Source organism: Mustela erminea, chromosome 9 (genome assembly GCF_009829155.1).
Source record: "Mustela erminea isolate mMusErm1 chromosome 9, mMusErm1.Pri, whole genome shotgun sequence".
NCBI classification, from domain to species: domain Eukaryota; kingdom Metazoa; phylum Chordata; class Mammalia; order Carnivora; family Mustelidae; genus Mustela; species Mustela erminea.
Genome location: NC_045622.1, coordinates 71,889,768 through 71,907,096, shown reverse-complemented (window position 1 = coordinate 71,907,096; position 17,329 = coordinate 71,889,768). Strand labels below are relative to the sequence as shown.

Below are 17,329 nucleotides of genomic sequence, written 5' to 3'. Positions count from 1 at the left end.
GTACCAGCATTGGCCATATAAGAATGAAACCAAAAAGGCATCTATTAAAAACAAAACTGTAGTGGGAAAAATCATACTTCCCAGTGTAGGCGACATTGTTAATGTCGTCCGGGGTCCTTCATGATCTGGCCACGGTCACTCACACTAGCTACCCCTATGCCACCATTTGCCATATAAGGTGACCTTAGGACATTTTCCCAGCAAACACCGTGTATGCTTTTGTATGTCCTGTTCATTCCTTCTGAAACGCCCTTTCCTCCCTTGGCCAGCATATGAATACTTAACTCTCCTTCCAGGCCAGCTTTAGATTTCCCTGACTTCCTAGAAAAAGTAAATTGCGCCGTCATCTCTGTTTCTGTACATTTTGTAAGAAGACTCTTCCGTGTCTGTTTTTGTCTCTACACATAGACTGGATGCCCCTTGAGGGTCAGAAGTGTGTGTGTGTGTGTGTGTTTTAAGATTTTATTAATTTATTTGTCAGAGAGAGAGAGCACAAGCAGGGGGAGCGACAGAGGGAGAAACAAGCTCCCTGCTCAGCAAGGAGCCCAATATGGGACTTGATTCCAGTACTCTGGGATCATTACCTGAGCTGAAGGCAGACACTGAACCAACTGAGCCACCCAGGCGTCCTGGTCAGAACTGTGTTATCAAATCCCCACTGCTTAGCAGAGGGCCTGGCATTTAATGGGTACTCGATACAAGTTGGTTGAATTGTTTTTCACTTTTTGTTTTTACTTTTTGCTTTTCCATATCTTACGCATATTTTATAATGACCATTCAATATCCTTATAATGGAGGACAAATAACAGTAATTCATTTACCCATTTATTTTTGAGGAGGTCATTGGCTTAGCTCAAAGGTTCTCAAACCTGGCAGTGCACCACAGATACCTGGAAAGCTTATTAAAATGCAGATTCCCATGTCCCTGAACAGGTGTTCTAAATCCCAAAATCCAGGGCAAAGACCTGGAATCAGCATTAGTTTGTTTGTTTATTTGTTTGTTTAGAGGTTTATTTATTTATTAGAGAGAGAGAGAGCATAGTGGGGAGGGGCAGAGGGAGAGAGAGTGAGAGAGAGAATCCCAAGCAGACTCCCAGCTGAGCATGGAGCCTGATGTGGGACAGGATCTCATGATCGGAGCTGAAATCAAGAGTCAGATGCTTAACTGACTGAGCCCCGGGAGGTGCCCCGGGAATCAGTAGTGCTCACAAGCCACTTTGGTACTGTGATGCTTAGCCATGTGTGTGAAGCCTTGACCTAACTGCCTCTAAGGTGCTTTCAGCCTCAACTCTGTCTGGCTCTCAGAGTCCTCTGGCCCTCACCCCTGCTGCCATCAGAGGCTTCAGCACGAGGGCACTGCAGAGCAGTGGGCCAGACAGTGGATAATAACGGCCATCACTTCATTATCGAGCACCTATTCTTTGCCAACGACTGCTCTACATACAGCGTTTCTTAGCTGTCTAATACCTCAAGGTCAGTTGTAGTATCCCTGTTTTACAGATGAGGAGACTGAGGCAAAGAAAAGTTAAGTGTCTTGTTCAAGGTGAAGTAACAAGAAGTAACAAGTAACGCAGGAGCTCATAGCTGAATGGAGTTCTAGCCGCCGTAAGCCCAGGAACTGGGACCTCTGTTTCCACCCCTTCTCTCCCTGCCTGCCCCCACAAAACCCCCACCATGGGGCTGGTGCAGCCCTGCTGTGTGCAGCCATGCCGACCAGAGTGGGGTGGGCACTGGAGCCCTCAGCCCCCGCGCGCAGATGTGTGGGATTAGCCGGCATTGTGGGCAGCCGTGTGCCACAGAGGCGGAGGCTCGGGCTCACCAACTGTGCTCTGCCGCCCACCCACCTGCTTCCAGGGTGCAGTGAAGCAGTGGAATTCAATTTGCGGCAGTGACCTAAGAGGGGCTATTTTTAGTAAGAAAGTAGGTCAGGGGCTGCAGCGGTGCCGCCTGAGCAATGAGCAGCCTCCCCTCTCACCGGGAGGCTTCTTCACTTCTCTCACGGCCAGTGTGGAGGTGAGGAAGGCACATCTGACGTCCTCACATGACTGTGGTGGCAGTCGTCACTGTGGAGCCACTGGGGGGTGGGGGGCGGAGAGGTACACATACACGTCTGAACACACTCGTCTGGGATAACCTAGGGTCCCAGCCCCAGTCTTCCTCCAGAGAGTAGAATCCCTTCGGAAAACATCTCGAACATGGTAGGAGGCTTATGAATTGCCCACCTGCTATGTGCCAGCTGCTATTCTGGGTTGGATATGCATTATCTCATGTAGTCCTTGCAAATACCCTGCAAGTAGGTATGATTATCCCCAATTTGTAGATGTGGAAACTGAGTCACAGCAAAATGAAGAGACTTACCCAAGGTCACAGAGTTCATAAGTAGGAGAGCCAGATTTTGAATCCTGTTTGTGACTTCAGAGCTGATGATAGATGACCAGGCCATCAAACCATGCTTGGGGTGATTTTTTAATTCCCACTGTACCCCTGCCCCATATTGTTCAGTACTTCAGACAAAATAGTACAGAGATGCCTTCCTCCAGCTGGACTTAGCTGAGTCAGACAGACATCCTTTTCCCTCCAGGACACAGACCTGTTCCCTAGAAAGGAGTACGTACATCCCTGCATACTGCTGCCCAATCACTGAGGGCATTCGTTGCCAAAACCAAACCAACCACCTGATTTCCCCGGGCCTGGAGTATCTCAGAATCCTCTGCCACACTTGCTCTGCCACAGATCTGTGGCAAATTGCGGGGCACTCATTGGCGATGCACAAGCGGACCTGAGCTTGTTAACAGAATGTAGTAATTGACATATCATGATTCATTATGCACAGCACGGAGGACTCTAGCAGAAGCCCTCTTTGTGGCCAACCGCCGCTGGCACCACCAGCCTTGAGAATTTGTTCCTGGCTCTCTTTGGGCTCTCCAGCTGGAGAGCACCATACCTTCAAGGGCCAGAAGCAGCCTGAGGCTTCTGTCTTATCCCGCTCCCTCCCTCCAGGCAAGGAGTGAGGATATTTTCCCTGCCTTCAGGCCATGTGACTTTGGAGGGAGGTTATTTGTTCATTCATTCATTCATTCGTTCATTTATTCATTCATTCAACAAACATTTGGAATATGCACCAGGCATGCAGTGGGGAATGAGACAGGTAGTCCCAACCCTCAGAGAATTTATAGTTTCTCTCTGGGCCTCAATTTTCTTATCATCAAATGGGTAGGAAAGAAAAAAACTGGATCGGTCACTCTTTTCTATCTCTAAGATTGCAGAATCTGTAGTTCTGGGTTATAAACATTTATTATTGAGTCATAGTGTCAATCTTAGTCATTTGCATCCAATGCCAAAAAAGAAAAAAATAGAATTTCAGAATCTGGATGGGAACCATGGACACAGGCTAATTCAATTTCCTCACTTGCAGATGAGAAAAATGAGGCTAAAAGAAGGCTGTGACTTGCCTGGCATATCAGTGACAGAGCCCGGGTGGGGAGGCCAGTGAGCTGAGCCCTTGTCTCCTCCAGTCCTCCTGAGGCCCCTTCCCACCCAGCACTGCTGTTGCCCCCTCCTTGGAAGCCTTTCTGCATTTAGCTTCTCCAACGCTGAGCTCTGCAGAGTCTCTCCTACCTAGCACTCTAACCACCGCTTCTGGACTCCCTTACCAGCCTCAGAGCCTGGGGCTTGTGAGCGAAAGAGGAAGGAGTAGTTTCTGGTAGCCGGGCCTCAGAAAGTGATGGAAGTGGGTGCTCGCTTCGGCAGCACATACACTAACATTGGGATGATACAGAGAAGGTCAGCAGAGCCCTTGCGCAAGGATGACACGCATATTGGCAAACGGGATTGAAATCCAGCGAGACTACCCAAAAGCAGGATGTGAGGAAATTGAGGCAGAGCCTGCTGAGTTTGCTGTCAGAGTGCTCCAGCAAGCAGTCTAGGCAAGCCTCTGTGGAACTGAAAAAGAAGGAGACCCAGCAGCAGTGGCCGGTGAGCAGCAGCTCAGTGAGCTCACACCTGCCGAAGGGCCTGCTTCCCCGCAAGCCTCGGAACCTCTGTACCTCTGACCTTTGCCTGTCACCTACATGTATCCAGTGGAAGGAATCTAAGGCTGGAAGGACAAGGGTCACTCTGATATTCTTGGGAGGCAAGGGGATTGAGCTGCCTGTGGAGAAGTCAGGAGCAGGTGGCTCAGCACTTTTTCAGTGACCAGGACGTCCCCTCCTGGGTGGAGAAAGGTGCTGTAGGCGTAGCAAGGCTTTAGCCAACCCAAAGTCCTTGTTTGTCTGTTGCCTTCCCTTCATTGCAGTCTGGGAACCCGTACCTTGAAGTACTGTCCTTAATTAATTAAGTTTATTGCCCTATAGTGCTCCCCTAGGATGGAGGTGGTCAGAGGTAGGAGAGGGCAGAGAAAACTGTTTTTTATTATGAAAACCTCTACCCATTCTCTATGTCTATTTTAGTCTTCTACATTGATCTGTGTTATTTTCCACACTGCGCTTTTATAAAAACTATTTTTCCAGAAGGCACATAAAGTTGTCCTGAAAGAACTACCAAGTACATGTGCATAAAATACGTCCTCTGTACATTTATCAATGCATGCGTAATGCTTACAAGTAAATCATTCGGAATTTTGGAGCTGGAGACCTGAGTCTGAAGCATGGACTCTCCTGTGTCCTTGGGTTAGTCGTGTTCCCTTTTTGCCCATCTGCTGTCATACCTGCCAAGCAAAGGGGATGGATTCGTGGTTTATTCACCTGGACTGGGAGCCAGTTCTGCCAAACCACTTAGGATAATGGTGAAATGTACCGATTCTTGGACCCACTTGTACATTTGTAGAACTGGGAATTGAATACTTAGAAATTTTTAGTTCTAATAATCTTCTAGGTGATTCCAGGTGATGCAGCCAGGTTTTGAGTAGCTGTCTTCCAAGAACCCCATCTGGTTCTGATGTTTTTGAATCCTCTGCCTTCTCTCTCTTGCTCAGTTTCCTGATATTGTCTTAGCCTTTTTCCCCAGAGAGCCACCCTCACTATATTGTGACCCTCTCAGGAGCAGGGGCCATATCTCGCCTCCTCTGTGTCGCTGGCATCCCACACATGTTGGGCACAGAGGAGGTGCTTAGTAAGCCGGAGGAGGGAACAAATGGGCTTAACTACCACTCTGTACATCCAAGTAATTTCCAGAATTCTTCCTGTGCACTCAGTCGTTCTAAGTCTTTTGATATGGTAAATAGAAATACAGATTTCAGAATCTAACAAAACCGGATTTGAATTTCTTTCACCTCTTACTATGTAGTGATTTGCCCCAGGTCATTTAATTTCTTTAAAATGAAGTTTTCTTCATTATAAAATGAGAATAAAGGCTCTTACTGTTCACCACATTTGTGAGGATTAACTTACCACATCAGAATATGCATGTAAAAGTTCTCGACATACAGTAGGAGCTCATTTCCTTTGGCTCCTTTCTTCCTTTCCATGGCTGCAGGTGAATGACAGGAAAAGGGGGGACTCAGAAGAGTGGGCCATCCCCAAGCAGGCCAAGAGAATGACTTGTGGTCCTTTGTCACCTTCTGGCTTGCTGGGACCCCGAGGCTCTGACTGAGACCCAGGCACCTTGGTGGATCCCTGCTTGCGTGGTCCTGGGCATGTCAGAATTCAGACTCAGAATCAGACGCCAGACGAAGCATGGTCTCTCTCTTACCCCGCTGCAGGAACACAGAAAAAGAAGTAGTGAAAGAAATGCAAGGAACTATTGTAGGTTTGGATTCCCTGTGCAGGCCCAATGTCTGGGCTTACCGTGAAAAAGCCGAGTTCATTCAGAATGGTTAGTTCCCGGGGCCAGAGATCTTAGGGTTGGTTTTGTTAGCACATCAGCTCCTGTCTCCACATACTCGGTGTTGGAACTGCCACAGCATGCTGCTTTTCATAAAAGTCTCTTTTTCAAACCAAGTCCGACTGTTACAGCCCCAGAAAGGCAATCAGATTAGCTCTCTCCTGGGGAAAATGGTAAACGATCCCCCCACAATGCCTCCAGCACCACAGTAATCATAACAGCCACCCCTTACCCAGGGCCTACTGTGCTGGAATTTTCACGACATCACCGTGAGTAGGTATGATTAGCTCCATTTTGCTGAGCAGCAGGTGGTAATTAAGACTATAGACTTTAGAGTCAGACTGGGGTGCAAATCCTGGCCCCACTGTATTTTAGCCAGCCCCCTCTGAGTCTCAGTTTCTTCATCGGCAAAATAGGATTAATCATGTATGCCCCATAGTATGAGGAGGACTGTGTGAATACCACATGCACGTTACTACGGAACTAGTTGTGCCAGTCGTATAAAATTACAAACTAGGTTAAATGCTAGGAGAGAATGGGACAAACTGCCATGAGAGCATATAACAGGGATCCTGGCTTACTTGCTGAGGAAGTGACATCTGAGCTGAGATCTGAAGGGTCATTAGTGGTTTATTAGGAGAAGGGAGTAGGTGCAGTTGGGAAGGAAGCTTTCTAGATCTATGTATCCATATGGCCCCAAAGGTGAGAGACAGCTTTGTGCTTTTAGAGACCTGAGAGGCTCAGTATGACTTGAGTCTGGAGAGCAGGGAAGAGCAGAAGAGACTGGAAAGGGAAATCAGAGCCTTGTTAAGGAGTTTTTTTCTTTATTCTAAGAGCATTGGGACCATTGAAGGCTTTGGAGCAAAATATGTGTGTGTGTTGCACGTGTGGAGAGCGATATGACCCATTTGGTATTTACAGGAGATCTTTTTGACAATGGTCTTGAGAATGGGTTGGAGGGTGCAAGAGTGGTCATGGAGAAACTAGTTCAGAGGAGGCCTTGCATTTGTCCCAATGAGAAATAATGTTGGGCAGAGCGGGACTAGTGATGGCAGATACGAGGGGAGTGAGGGGGCTTGAGATATTTAGGAAGTAGAACTCAGGGCTTGATGGTGTCTTAGATATATATAGCTATGGGCAAAGAGTTTAAAGAACAACTGATCAAACTCAACACTCAAAAAACAAAAAATCCAGCAAGAAGTGGGCAGTAGACACGAATAGACATTTCTCCACAGAAAAGATGTACAAGTGGCCAACAGACACATGAAAAAATGCTCCACATCACTCAGCATCAGGGAAATACAAATCAAAACCACAGTGAGATACCACCTCACACCTGTCAGAATGGCTAAAATTAAGTCAGGAAATGACAGATGTTGGCAAGGATGCAGAGAAAGGGGAAGCCTCCTACAGTGTTGGTGGGAATGCAGGCTGGTGCAGCCACTCTGGGATGGAGGTTCCTCAAAAAGTCAAAAGTAGAACTACCCTGTGACCTTGCAATTGCACTACTAGGTTTTTATCCAAAGGACACAAAAATAATGATTCGAAGGGGCGCATGCACCCCATGGTTCATAGCAGCAATGTCCACAATAGCCAAACTATGGAAAGAGCCCAGATGTCCATCAACAGATGAATGGATGAAGAAGATGTGATATAGATACAGAGTGGGATTTTTCTCAGCCATCAGAAACAATGAAGTCTTGCCATTTACAACAGTGTGGATGGAACTAGAGAGTATTATGCTAAGCAAAGTAAGTTAGAGAAAGACAAATACCATATGCTTTCATTCATATAGGGAATTTAAGAAACAAAAAGATGAACATAGGAGAAGGGAATGAAAAATAATAACATGATAAAACTGAGAGGAAGACAAACCATTAAAGACTCTTAACTACAGGGAACAAACTAAGGGTTGCTGGAGGGGAGGTGGGAGGGGGATGGGTGATGGGTGCTAAGGAGGGTGTGTGATGTAATGAACACTGGGGATTAAATGCAATTGATGAATCACTAAATTCTATTCCTGAAACTAATAGTACACTAAATGTTAATAAAATTGAATTTAAATTAAAACAACAACAACAACAAAAACAACCACCAGGTTTCTTGCCATTCTAAACTTAAAAAAACAAAAAAAGGTAGAAGAAAATCTGATTTGGGTAGAAATATCTTGGTTTGAGAATCTGAATACACTGCGCTTGGGTGCTTTTCAACATACAAGCATAGATGTCCCATGCTCGGGGGCATCCGTGGGAGGGCACAATGGCCTTGAAATACCTTTGGGCAGTCTGACCAAAATCAAGCCTCTGTGGGGGTCAGGCTTGTTTTACTCCAGTTGGTCTGAGGACTCCTGGTTTGCTTCCCTTCGTGGTTCTGTTTCCTTAACCAGAACATCCTGAAAAGAGACACAGGAGAGAATTGAGCCTATGAAGTCTGACCCATGGTGGGTCCTTGTGGTTCTGTTTCCTTACCAGAATATCCTGAAAAGGGACACATGAGAGAATTCAGCCTATGAAGTCTGACCCATGAACAGTCTGGGGGAGAGTCTGTTTCTTCAGGGGAAACAGCTAAAATATTGATGCATGTCATTTGAGGTGACTTTTTCCCCAAATCTGTGTGTGAGATATTAGTGTTTGATGTGTGTTCTTTTCTTCATTTCTTTCTTCATTTATTATTAAAATATTTGTTCTTAATATATATCTACAATGTGGCAGGCACAATGCCGAGTCAGAAAGGACCCCTGGTTCTTTGGGAAGTGACATCCCCAGAACCCGTTTGGCATTGCTCTTCTTGTGATCATAAAGATGCCAGCAGGATGCTGCCTTTTCTCTGAATACTCCCTCCCCAGGATGCAGAGCTGCTGACTTTTATCGAGGGGGCATGTCCTTGTGTTCTGAGAGTCGGTTTGTCGGGGGCTCCCTCTGCAGCTGCGACTCCCAGGTCCTGTCCAGGCCTCCTGTCTTTTGCAGAGTTTCCCTAGACAGTAACTACATCAATGCCAGTTTTTTACTTTGAATGGGGCTCAGCTGGGCAGTCCGCCCACCCCTCGTTGGTGCCACGTGCGCTAGTTTATTGTCTGAGAGCATCTCTTTGTGTCCCTGTGAGGGGAGAGAAGTGGCAGAGCAGGCTTTGTGTCCTCCCGTGGAATGGTCGAGGACCATCAGATGGTCGAGGACCAGCAAGCAGGGTGCGTGTTGGGGGAGGGGAGCAGCAGAGTGACACAACCAGCCTTTGAGCAGTGTGATAGGGTTATGAATACCCAGGGGGAATAATACATGATCTAAGAACAGGTTTGCCTGACGAAAATCTAAACGAGTTACAGGAGTGATTACCATCATGAAAGGGAGCATAGGTGTCCTTTTAAATCCCCTCGTATATTTAATGTGCAGTGAGGGAAGGGGAAAAACGATGCCAAGCCAGGTACTCGAGGAAAGCTGACCCACTGTGTCAGTGGGACAAAGAACCTCTTAGAACAGGAGCAGATGGTGAGCCCCTGTTAGCAGAGGTGTTCCTGCAGAGGGCTGCTGACCATATGTCCGGTGGGACAGAGAGACTGCTTCCTCAGGTGGGATGGTGGGCTGAGAATTGCATCTCTTAAGATTCTCTGATTCCTGGCTTTGCCTTTCACCTTGACAAGTTAAGTCTGTCGAGGACTTGAAGGGTGCTTGAAGTCGGAAGCATCTCAGCTGAATCCCAGTTCCACCTCTTCAAACTGTGTGATTTGGGTGAGTTGCTCTCTGCACCTCCTTCTCCCCAGTCTGCCAAGCCAGGGTCATGATACCCTGCAGAGCTGTGTATTTACCGGGGTCCCATGAGTTAAGCTTCTCAGCCAGCACCCCAGGATGTAAGAACAGGTGAAGCCTGCGGTGCCTCCGATCAGCCGTCACCTCTGCAGGGTGCGTACATGGCCCAGGTCTGCGCGCTCCGCTCAGAGTGTTTATTGCTCCCAGAGCACAGATGTGGGGCGCAGGTCGGCTCCCTGGCAGCCTGGAGTGGGCAGGGACACACTGTCCCACTTCTGCCTGAGGAGATGCTCACTCCTTGAAGCAGCCCACCTGGCTTAAGGTTCCCCAAAGAACTCATTCAGTCTTTATCGCAGAAAGTCCTCTCGGGCACCCAAGGTGACACACTGCTTGCATTCAGCCCCCTGGAAAGTTCTGGCTGTGTCCCTTTTTCACACCAGCTCTCTCCTAAAGCTGATTTTATGAGGAGTGATTTTCCTAATGTATTGGTTAAAATCTTGTAGCATGTTTCTGAGGGTGTCTTAGCAAGTTCACACTGTTTTTATTTTCTAACAGTAACAAGCTATAGACTAGCCTTTCAATGGAGCTAGCACAGTCACTGTCAGCTCAAGGCCATTTGCTGCCTGCAAATCCATGGCACCCCAGGTAGGGCTCTGGCTTCATGTGTCACCATGTAACACCCTTGAATCACGGCAACCTGAAGATACTTGTCCCCATTTGGGGTACTTATCACAGATAATACTGGTTCCCAACTGCACACATAAGGCATCGTTACATTCCCTGGTTCTTTACTCCTTTGGCCTCCTTCTAGGCCCTGTAGGTGGAGTTCTTGGCCCCTTTATTGTGATGAAGGGAGCATAGCTCTTGCGAGGGACAATAGTTTATCTGAGGTCACACGGCTGATTATTGACAGAGCTGTGTTTCAGTTCCTGGTCTTCTGCGGGGCAGCCTGACCGTGAAAACCCCATCCAGCATTCCCAGCTCACCTCGGATGTTTGTGAGCCGTGTGACTTTGCACAAGCTAATGGTTGATATTACAAGCGGTTATTAATATTAATAGTAACAGTGAAATTTACAAAACAGCTGGCACGATGTAGGTACTCCCCCACCACGTCTCCCTGCTTTCTCACATTAGACCTGGGAGATGGGTTCTATTATGACCCATTTTATGGAGAAGCATCCTGAGTTTCAGAGACCTAAAGTAACATGTCTGTGCCTCAGTTTTTCTATAAAATGAGAATATTGCTCCCTCCCTGGGAGGTGATTATGAGGACTAGAGGAGGGAGGTCATGTGAGAGCACTGCCTGGCACAGAAATGCAGTGGGCGGGGGGTGCTGGGTCAGTGCTCCTTTGCCTTCTCTAGTTCCCCCTCTGTGTCCTAATCCAGTGATCCTTCCACTGCATCCCATTTAATACATTTAGAAACTGAGGTCATGCTGAAAGTCCTCTCCCTAGCTTTCTTCATATCCGTCGTCCTCTCAGAGGCCACTTGCAGCCTCTGATCTGAGTTCCCTGTCAGATACCGCCTGTTTAGTCTTCTGCCAGTTCAGGAAACACCATCCTTCCCTGGCATGCTGCACCACACCCCTGACATTTGCTCCAGGGCTGTGTTCTGGAACGCTAAAGCCTATTCTGGCCTCTCCAGCTGCAAAGCTCTCCCCTTTCCTGACTTTCTCTAAGGCAGACACAGGTTGTTTTCCTTATTTTGGCATGCTGCCTGGATCTTTCGGGTTGTTGTGTTGGGTTTTACGAGGGGCCACACATGGAAGTGACCTAGAATCCAGATCTCCTGACTCCCAGCATCATGTTCTCCAGCTTCTCATAATTTCATGTTTAAAAGGAGTATGCAGTAGGTCAGGGGATAAAATCAGAGCCCTGTCTTTGGAGATCTTCAGAAATGTATTCATTTGGCTTTCAGTAAAAATTTATTTATGCAGTACTTTTTTTTTTTTAAGATTTTACTTATTTATTTATTTGAGAGAGTGTGCGAGTGGGGGCGAAGAGAGAGGGAGAGGGACAAGCAGACTCCATGCTGAGCTCAGAGCCCAACGTGGTACTTGATCTCATGACCTTGAGATTGTGGCCTGAGCCTAAATCAAGAGTCCTAACTGACTGATCCACACCAGCCCCCAACCCCTCAGCAGACCCTGTATTAGTAGCTATGGCAGTAAAGGAGAAGAATCTGCCTTTCACAGAACTCATATTTAGTGTGAGAGGTCAATGATGGAAAAATAAGTAAGTCAGGCAGATGGTTTTAGATTTTAAGTCCCATAAAAATTTTTAGTCCCACTGGAAGATATTTGGTACATTTTAGATAGAATTGTCTAGGAAGGACTTTTTGAGGAGACCACATCTTGGGCTGAGATCTCAAATGAAAAGCAGAACAAGAGCATTCCAGGCTGAGAGAGATGAGAACAAAGACCTGGTGTTGGAAAGGGCTTGGCCCTTAGAGGAGTTAAATGGAGATCAGGATGGCTGGGACACAGTGTGCCAGAGGGAGGAGCCATAAGATAAGAGAGGGTGAGCTGGATTGTGTTGGGCCTTGGAGGCCACAGTAGAGTTTGGATTTTTTTTTTTTTCTTTTCTTTTCTTGAATTAGTGGGAAGCTGCTGAAGGGCTTTAAGCCAGGGAGTGGTGTGATCTTAAAGAAGACTGAGGTGGCTAAGTGGAGAATGGATTGTAAAATGTCAATGGGAAGCAGAGATGCCAGTTAAGAGGCTGTTAGAATAGCCCAGGAGAGTGACAATGGCCTGGACAGGGTTATGACAGTGGAGACTATCAGATACATTTGTGATTATGCTGAAGTTAGGGCAACAGGGTTTGATGAAGGATTAGATGAAGTAATCCACTCTGCTGAGTCTACTCAGTACCCAATTAGTGTGGATCAAAGTGATGCCTCGTTTCTGTTCCTAAGCTGGGGCAAGGGGAGGACATGTTGGCAGTGACAGATCTCACTACCAGGATGCATGTCTGCAAGCTTGAGAGACTATAGGTAAGGGATGGTTCTTGCATCTCAGAAAGACATCTTGGAGAAGTGAAAAAGGGAGGCGTTTTCAAGTTCATTCATGAGTCCTGTAGCAAGTGCCTTATCTGTGGCTGGTGTTCTACTTTTTGCAAACAAGATAGGGCTCTGCTCGTTAGGCCTCCTCTCTTGGGGGAGGTAGAAATATAAATAGGTAAATCTCAGCCCGTATATCAGCAAAAGGACAAACTAGGGGGTGTAGGAACATGAAGGAGAGGGTTGCCTTTTCATGCAGTAAGTATGAGAGGTCTTCACAAATAAACTAGGCATTAAAAGGGGTAAGAAGACACTATACTTTATTTATTTATTTTTAAATGGACTGATCATTTCTTTTTTTTTTTTAAGATTTTATTTATTTATTTGACAGACAGAGATCACAAGCAGGCAGAGAGGCAGGCAGAGAGAGAGAGGAGGAAGCAGGCTCCCTGCAGAGCAGAGAGCCTGATGCGGGGCTCAATCCCAAGACCCTGGGATCATGACCTAAGCCGAAGGCAGAGGCTTTAACCCACTGAGCCACCCAGGTGCCCCAATACTCTGTATTTCAATAAAAAAATTATAGTTAAAATAATACAACTAATGACCAGGAACAATTCAGTTTCTGAACATCAATATCTATTTGTTCTCTACTAAAAAAAGGGGTCGGGGGTTAAGAAGAGAGAACATTCCAGGAAAAAGGAATAGCATTTACAGAGGCGCAGAATCCTGAAGGATTGGGGTGTACTCAAGAAAAAGAAAACACCTCTGCATGACTGGGGTATAGGGGGTGTGGGGCTGAGGCACAGGCTGGTGTATAAGGTTGTTGACTGCACGGTGAACAGTCTTATGTGCCATGTTGACAGTGTTGGACTTAATCCTTTAGGCACCAGGGGACCAACAGAAATTTTAAAGCCAAGGTCTAGATGGTGGAAAGCAAATAGCTCCCCCGTAGACCGCCAATCAATCAAATCCCAAGTATTTCCTAACTTGTCTGGATGCAGCCTCAGAAATGTTCTCAACACGGCACACCAGGCAGTCACTTCTAGTCAGCCAGAACTGGCAGAGGATAAGGCCTATTCTCCATTCCCAAAACAAGATGAGTCTGTATGAGTTTAAAGGGAGAAATGTTTAGGACCCAAAACTACCTCATACAGTTGTCTCATCAGCCATGAGCATAAGTTGCCTTCATTGTGTAAAACATGGTGGAGAACAGTGAAGGGAGCAGTAACACTCTAGTCTAAAGGAAGTTATTTCTGAGTGTGGGCGTGGTTGTATGAATTCCGAAAGGGCGGTGCTGCGGCAGAAAGTACTAGGCTTTTTTAAGGAGTTCCAGTCGTCTAGCCCTGGAATGGATGCCCTTGACTTGTAGGGAAGTGCAGTGCTCTGGTAAATGCAAGGCTTTCTTGTTCTACTGATGTTGGTCCTTTCCTCACGAAGCTCTCTTAGAGAGGCCATGTTGCTCCTTTGAAGAAAGTAGAATATCCTGGGCCAAGGAACCAGGAAGTGACCATTAGTCTGAGAGCTCAGTCATGGCTGTGATTGTCAATGCCGGTTCCATATCCCTCAGGACCTCAGGACCTGAGTAAACCAACAGGGCAAAGAAAACCGATGAACCAGCTGCCAAACATGGTTCTAAGCCCAGCTCTGGCACCTCCCTTCTCTCAGCCATGTAATGACTTGGTTGATCTCCACAGACCTTCACTGTGCTGTTCTAGGATTCTAGAATGATGCATACATAGAATGGTTCAGAACAAACCAAGTCATCACTCATATTTCTTTTTTTTTTTAAGATTTTATTTATTAATTTCACAGACAGAGACCATGAGTAGGTAGAGAGAGGAGGAAGCAGGCTCCTCGATGAGCAGAAAGCCCGATGCGGGGCTCAATCCCAGGACCCTGAGCCAAAGGCAGAGGCTTTAACCCACTGAGCCACCCAGGCGCCCCATATTTCTGATAGGCCTCAAATGTAATCAGAACAAAATATCAAAATTCCAGCACTACTTTACAACATCTCGGATATGCCTTCTAAAAACAGAACCTGTGTCTGTCTCTGAGTTGTGAAGAAAATGTATTAGGTTAAGTTAGAAAGCAAGATTGTCCCTTTTGTAGGAAAAAAAAAAATGAATTAAATCTTGTCTTCCTGACTGGGGATTTTAATTGGGATTTGAGTCAATTTGATCTAAATTTGAGCATCCATCCAGAGAACATTTATTGACATCTGCTATGAGCAGGGTTTTGTGCTAGGCATGTGGGAGATAGGAGGATGAACAAGATACAAGATGAATGAGATCCTTCCAGGCAGGAACTGACGGTCTAGACAGGGAGATGAAACATATACATACTTGACTGTGACCTCAGGTGGGCAGAGAATAAGCTGGGACAGGCTGGATCCACCAGGGGAGGCCAGAGGAAGAAATCCCTTCAAGTACACCATTTGCGCAAGAAGTCTTGTAACTTCTAAATTCTAACCCTGTAGGGCTTAGAATTCCTAGAGCCACCATGGCCATGAAGATGTGCTCTGTGGCTGCCTGGAGCTCCCAGTCGGCCGGCCACCACTGAACAGAGCACCTCAGCCCGAGCTGTTTTTGGCAGGGACCTCAGGCACTCAGCCCTTGGCTTTTATGAGCAGTGGGCGCACCACTTGGCCAAACTCAGTGGGCCCCTTTTTATGGCTACACCCTTGGAGTTGATTTCAAGAAAAATGTGTTGACTCTAACAAGAATTTATATTCTTTTTTTAAAAAAAATTTATTATTATTATTTTTTAAAGATTTTATTTATTTATTTGACAGAGAGAGATCACAAGTAGGCAGAGAGGCAGGCTGGGGGTGGGGGGAAGCAGGCCTCCCGCTGAGCAGAGAGCCTGATGTGGGGCTTGATCCCAGAACCTCGATCCCAGAACCCTGGGATCATGACCTGAGCCAAAGGCAGAGGCTTAACCCACTGAGCCAACCAGGCACCCCATATTCTTTCTTTTGTAAGGCTGGAAACTGTTTGCCCATGTGACCCTCTTTGCACGGGCTGCTACTGAAACTCAGGATTTCACCACAATGAGAGCATCTGCTTTCTGACATTTAACACCCCCACCCCCTCGCATCCCCTCCCACCCCCTCCCAGTTACTCGCCAAACCCTTCCCTGGACAGGGCCCTGTGCTAAGTGGGGAGGAGACTCATACAGGCCCCGCCCTCCAGCCAGGCCCAGGAAGGGCTTTAGTGCCAGCTGTGAGAGAGGGCAGGATGAAGAACCAGCAGTCAGAGAAGAGTTTGCTTTTAGGCGGGGGCATGGAGGGGAAACCTAAAAGAGATCCATGTGATTTGGACCTTGAAAAATGTAGGGATTGTCTACATATCCACATCGAAATCAGTGTGGTAGGTTTTCCGGAATAATGACAAAAGCGTTGAGGAAGCAGAAAGCTCCAGGCATATTTAAGAAACAGGAATACTTCACTTTGACTCTTACAAAGGGAACATGAAGGGGAATAATGCTTTTTAAAAAGCTGGGGACTGTCTGAGTCAGTTCAGGCTGCTACATCAAGATACCACAGACTGGGTTGCTTAAACAAACCTTTATTTCTCGTGGTTCTGGAGACTTGAAGTTCAGAATCAGGGTGCCAGCATGGTCAGGTTCTTGGTTGAGAGCTCTCCTTCTGGTTCATAGATGGCCATCTTCCTGCCGTGTCCTCACATGGTGGAGAGCAGAGAGAGGAGCAAGCTTTCTTTTGTGTCTCTTCTTAGAAGGACAGTAAGCCCATCACAAGGGCTCTACTCTCGTGACTTAGTCACCTCCAACAGGCCCCACCTGCAAACACCGTCACAGCAGGGATTAGAATTTCAACATACAAATTCTGCAGGGACACACACATTCATTCAGTCCATGGTTGGGCCAGATCACAGAGGGCTTCCTTAAATGTGCCAGGATGAGGCAATTGTATATTTAATTCTATAGGCAATAAGATATCACTAAGAGTTTTTAAGCAGGAATGTGTATAAAATCCTATGATTGAAAAGGATTTTTGAGATGAGCCAGTGCAGCCCTCTGCCTCACACGTAAAGACCAAATCCCAAAAAGGGAAGTTAGTAACCCAAAGTCAGGCAGCTAGTTAACGAGGGAGCTGGAGCTGGAGGTAGGGCCAGAACCAGATCTTCTGGATTCAGGTCCAGTGGTCTTTTCCGCTCCAAGATGAGATCTCTGCTTGGGAGATTCACAGTCTTTCTGGTGGAGGAAGATTGAAGGAAAAAGAAGGGCGAAAGGAAAAGCCTGGGGTGGCTTTTATATAAAGTTCAGAAGAAAGGTAACACCTGAGGTCTTTAATCAGGGCCATGGGGTGTTGGGAAGGGGCTGATGGGCGAGACAAAACAGAGGTCCAGTCAGCAGGGTGTGCATGTGGAAGGCAAACAAGAGGGAGACGTCTGCTTGCCTTTCTTCAGTTGCTGTTCTTTACTGGATTGTACCATTGGGTTCCTTTCGGTAAGCTACCTTGCAGTGAGGAAGAAAGGGTACAAATCCAAAATAAATGTATCCAACATATCGGTGTTTCCTCAGTTGAGCCTTTTTGTAATTTTTTTTCTCTTCTCTTCCCTTTTCTTCTTTACTTCTTTCTTTCTTTCTTTTTTATTTGTGTGTGTGTGTGTGTGTGTGTGTGTGTGTGTGTGGTCCCTGCTGCCTAGATGGTCTGGTTCTTTTCCAGAACCTGGCCTTCTAGGTCTTAACATCTTCAGAAATGTGATCCATCCCCCAGCTACCACTCTGGCTTCTTGGTTTTACACGTGGG

At 46.7% G+C, this 17,329-nt stretch overlaps 1 protein-coding gene and 1 non-coding gene across 8 annotated transcripts in view; both read left to right on the top strand.

Moving 5' to 3' along the window:
• The window catches only part of SERGEF (secretion regulating guanine nucleotide exchange factor), a 219,289-nt gene that overhangs the window by 160,888 nt on the left and 41,072 nt on the right, over positions 1 to 17,329 (top strand). The window lies entirely within an intron of this gene.
• LOC116600428 lies at positions 3,735 to 3,842 on the top strand. The gene has a single exon (XR_004289641.1). It is a non-coding gene; the product is annotated as a U6 spliceosomal RNA (small nuclear RNA).